This window comes from Rhinopithecus bieti, unplaced genomic scaffold (assembly GCF_001698545.2).
Source record: "Rhinopithecus bieti isolate Rb0 unplaced genomic scaffold, ASM169854v2 scaffold_18644, whole genome shotgun sequence".
NCBI classification, from domain to species: domain Eukaryota; kingdom Metazoa; phylum Chordata; class Mammalia; order Primates; family Cercopithecidae; genus Rhinopithecus; species Rhinopithecus bieti.
This window is the reverse complement of record NW_016809656.1, coordinates 1,429,918-1,435,154: the sequence shown is the minus strand read 5'-3', so window position 1 is coordinate 1,435,154 and position 5,237 is coordinate 1,429,918. Positions and strand designations below refer to the sequence as shown.

At 33.2% G+C, this 5,237-nt stretch overlaps 1 pseudogene; it reads left to right on the top strand.

Moving 5' to 3' along the window:
• The window catches only part of LOC108540751 (protein RCC2 pseudogene), a 19,305-nt pseudogene that overhangs the window by 851 nt on the left and 13,217 nt on the right, over window positions 1-5,237 (top strand).

Below are 5,237 nucleotides of genomic sequence, written 5' to 3'. Positions count from 1 at the left end.
AAAAGAAAAAAAAAAAAAAAAGAAACAGCACAAATGACGGCAATCACCAGTGAAAAGATGAGCTATTGAAAGCAAAGATAGGAGAATTTTAATGTGTATAAAAGGAAATCCTGAAATAAAATAAAAAAGTGATAGAGAGAGGTAATATTTAAACAAATAAAGAAAATTTCTTTGTTTGAAGAAAGATGTATGCCTGAAGATTGGAAAGGTTCCCTGAGTCCCTGAGAGGATTAATAAAAAAGGTCATTTATTTAGACATATCCTAGTGAATATGTTGAATTCCAACAGTAAATAGAAAGTCTTATAAGCTTCTATAAGGAAGTAATTTTCAAAGGAAAGTGAATCTGGCTCATATCTGTCTTACTTATAATATTAAAACTTAGCCAGTTAATGAAATATTATCTACTGAGACAAAAGGAGACAGATTCAAGTCACTATTCACCCATCAGAGTAAAGGAATGACATTTTCAGAAGTACACGGATTCAGAAACTACATCAGCAATGTGTTCTGAGAAGAATAATCATGAAAATACAATAACCAAACAACAATGACATCAGAACTGAGCTATTGTAAAAGATAAAAATCATAGTGGAGAAATGGTGGTAATGTCTCTGCAATTTATATAATTGACTCTAAATGGATAATGCTATTATGATTGGGAAATTGTAACAGCGCTTTAAAATAAAGTTTCTTTAAAAATTAGACAAAAACTCAGGAAAAGCTTAAAAACAGGTTTCAGTGAAATCCAGGGTCTTGAAACTGTGAGGAATGGAAAAGGAGTAAAAGCATTTTAGCTTTCACATCTAGGAGAAGGGGATGCAGCAGAAAGTGTAATTACCCAATACTCTTATTATTTCTCTTCCTCAGTAGTAGAAATTCAATTTTATTCATACCAGCAATGCATTCAGACAAAAGTGACATTCTCTGTTATGTCTTGCAAAGAGAAGAGCTGTGTGATCACATGCTAGGCAATCCGTATATATGGAAGTTTTCTATCTGGTGGCTGGAAGGCTACTAAAATGGTTTCTGACCAAGCTGGTAGGTGTGCCTATTTTGCCTTCTCCCTTTCTCTCTGCTGATGCCTGGAATGAAAATTTAATGGCAGGAAGTCAATGCACTAAAATAAATGAAAAAGAAAGAAGTTAAACTAAAAATAAGAAGAGGAAATTAATAATGATGGAATTAACTAAATGAAAAAATCTAGAAAGAGAAACTAAATACATAAATATTTTAATATTACCAATATAATAAATAACCAAGTGTAGATTGATTAGAGGATAAAAAGATAGTCAAATTAAAAATATACAGGCACATGCCTGGGCGTGGTGGCTCACTCTTGTAATCCCAGCACTTTGGGAGTCCAAGGCAGGTGGATCACCAGGTCAGGAGTTCAAGACCAGCCTGGCCAAGATGGTGAAACTCCATCTCTACTAAAAATACAAAAAACTTTGCCGGACATGGGGGCGGGCACTTGTAATTCCAGCTACTCTGGAAGCTGAGGCAGAGAATTGCTTGAACCCGGGAGGCGGAGGTTCCAGTGAGTTGAGATCGCGCCACTGCACTCCAGCCTGGGCGACAGAGTGAGACTCTGTCACACGCACACACACACACACACAGATAGATATAGATATATAGATATAGATATAAATATAGATATACAGGCATAAGAATGCAAACTCATTTACTTATGTATGTATGTGTGTGTGTGTAGAAAGAGAAAGGAAATATTGCTAGAAACCTGATAAAGGAGCTTATAAAAATAATGAAAGACTAATAACTATCATTCTCAATTTAAAAATAGAGAAAATCCAGGTGATATTTATTATGTATGGGGAAAGTACAAATTATTAAAACTAGCCAAGAAATGAAAATCTTGAATATACCATAAAAATACAGATAATTAAAAGTTTAAAGATAAAATCAATGTATTGTTTTACAACTGAGTTTTATTAGGTAATTTTAGTAGCTTTCAAAAAATAGTATCCTATATATCCATCTACAGAAAAATGGTTGGATGAACTGTAGAGCATTCATGATATAAAATATTATTCAACTATGGAACAAAATGACAGATTTCTCTCTATTGATGAGATAAGACTTAAGTGATGCAGACTTTTTTTAACATATTATGAAAATTCATTTTAACACATTAGTGTTACTATGTTTCTGAGGGATTTGATTAGAGAATTATTTTATTCTGCCTTATCTTTCAAGAGGTTTTACTCTTACATAATAGTTAAGATATCCTTAAAAATGTTTAAGTGGCAAGGTTATTTTACCATCTTTCACTTCAAAAATAGTCTACATGCTAAGTAATATTATACAAAAGCTATTTTAATTTCACAGAAAAGTAATTACACATGACAAAATATTTAAACAACATATATAACCCCAAAATGGTTCAATGTGTAAGACATCAATATTAAGTTAAATGTTTCATTTGTCTTGATAACACCGTCTATTTAGAAAATTATTATCCATAATATCCATGATATATTATTATGTGACGAAAGTAGTTTACAGATTTATATTAGGGAAGTAACTAATTTACTTCATTTTGTTTTATAATATCAAATAGCAATACTTATGCTTAATAATAGAAATACTGGGTTTTCATTACATTCATTACATTTCATTTCATTGTAATTTCATTAGATTGAATCCAAACGATGGACAAGAGATCTAGGGATAAAATAGAGACATCAAGGAACAACACTTAAGAGGCTACTGTATTAGTTTTCTATTACTACAATGACGATGCACTATAAAGTTATTGTTTTAAAACAATGCAAATGTTTTCTTTTACATTACTGGAGATCAGAAGTCTAAAATCAAAGTTACACTCCTTCTAGTCTTCAGGCTATTTTCTGCTTCTAGAGGCCCCTCGTATCCTTTGGCGCATAGCCCCTTCCTCCGTTTTGAAAGGGTACCACTCCAACCTCTGGTTCTGAGTCATACAACATCATACTTTAATCCTCCTGTCTCACTTTAATAACCCTTGTGATTACACTGGGCCCACCCATATAATCCAGAATGATCTCCACATCTCAAGGTCCTTAACTAAATCACAACTGCAAAGTACCTTTTGGCACAGAAGTTAATACATTCAAAGGATGCAAACATATGGACACAAACATCTTTGGAGGGCTAGTGGCTATTTACTACCGTTATTAACCACCACATCGCATCAATACTATAATGTCCATTGGCTGAAAATTCTTAATAAATCTACTAACATTTTCCTACTAAACTGTAAACATGAATATTTTGTACTCAAGATACAGAGTTAGGGCAATGTTTTCAGCTCCAAAACAACAACAAAAGAGCATCTAGAAGCAACTTAAAAAAAACTAATATATTTATACAATTTCAAAAAATGAAGAGGAAAAGAAACTAGTTCAGAATATTTTCTGATTATTGTATGTAATTTAAAAAAACTATGACAAATGTAAATTAAGTATAAAATCTCCACTCTTAAATTATGAATAACACTGAAAGCCACCGTAACCATGTGAATTATATGCCTAAGTATAATTTGATTGAATATATTATAAATCATACAACTTTAAATGTACCTAAGACTTTTCATTTTGGGGAAATGAAAAGATTCATATTTACTTAACACATCAACTAAAATTTGTAATTGTCATTATATGTTAGAATTCCATTCATGGCTCAGCAAATAAATATTTTAATCATAAAATTTAAAATCATAATTAAATCGTGATAAAATATAAAGTTAACTACAGAATGTTTTAATACAACAAAAAATTATCTCATGAAGCACTTTGCTGTTGATTGTCCTGCTATTAATCTCTAGAATTTCAGAGTTTTGTTATTGGAAAGAGATTGGCAGATGTTCAAGTGAATGGGTTCCCTTTACAAATCCGCAGAATAAAGTAGAATAATTCAGTGATTTATACAAGGTCATAACACTAATTAATGTAAAGTAATATCTCTAAATATATAGTCGTATAAAGCAGACTTTTTTTGAAAACATTGTGAAAACTCATTTTAACACATTAGTGCTACTTTGTCTCTAAGGGGTTTGATTAGAGAATTATTTTACTCTGTTATTTTTGAGGTTTTACTCTTACATAATAGTTAACTTATATCTTAACAAATGCTGCCGTGGCAAGTTTAGTTCACTATCTTTCAGTTCAAAAACAGTTATATTTACATGCTAAGAAATATTAACTTTACAAGTTATTTTAATGTCATAGAAAATTAAGTGTAGATGACAAAACATTTAAACAACATATATATCCCAAAATTGGTTCGGTGTGTAATATCAGTGTTAAGTAAAACATTGCATTTGTCTTGATAACATCATGTATTTAGAAAATGAGTATTCATGAGTAAATGTACATTCCATATAAAATGTCTACAGCATTTGTTAATTCTTTATGCTTAATGAAATGTCTTATTTCCTAGATTAAAATGTCATTTCATTGACTTGTTTTATATTTCACTATGGCAGAATAAAAATGTAAACATTTAAATAACAAACGCTTTTGAAGGAATGCTAAACCCACTGGAAGAAAATTGCTGTAAACAATTAAATATCCTCATAACAGGTACATTCAGCATTATATTTATAATATTTTTGGAATGTTAAAATATATATATGTTTAATAAATATAACTGAAAGTTATATTTGGTGGTCAATTTTAAATAATATAAAGTTGATTGTGATACTTTTGTGCAAACCTTAAAGCATCTGGACCATTAAAAAATGTAATCTTGGCCGGGCGCGGTGGCTCAAGCCTGTAATCCCAGCACTTTGGGAGGCCGAGGCGGGCGGATCACAAGGTCAGGAGGTCGAGACCATCCTGGCTAACACAGTGAAACCCCGTCTCCACTTAAAAAATACAAAAAATTAGCCGGGCGAGATGGCGGGCGCCTGTAGTCCCAGCTACTCGGGAGGCTGAGGCAGGAGAATGGCGTGGACCCGGGAGGCGGAGCTTGCAGTGAGCTGAGATCCGGCCACTGCACTCCAGCCTGGGCGACAGAGCGAGACTCCGTCTCAAAAAAAAAAAAAAGAAAATGCCCAAGTAGGCCGGGTGCGGTGGCTCACGCCTGTAATCCCAGCACTTTGGGAGGCCGAGGCGGGCGGATCACAAGGTCAGGAGGTCGAGACCATCCTGGCTAACACAGTGAAACCCCGTCTCCACTTAAAAAATACAAAAAATTAGCCGGGCGAGATGGCGGGCGCCTGTAGTCCCAGCTACTCGGG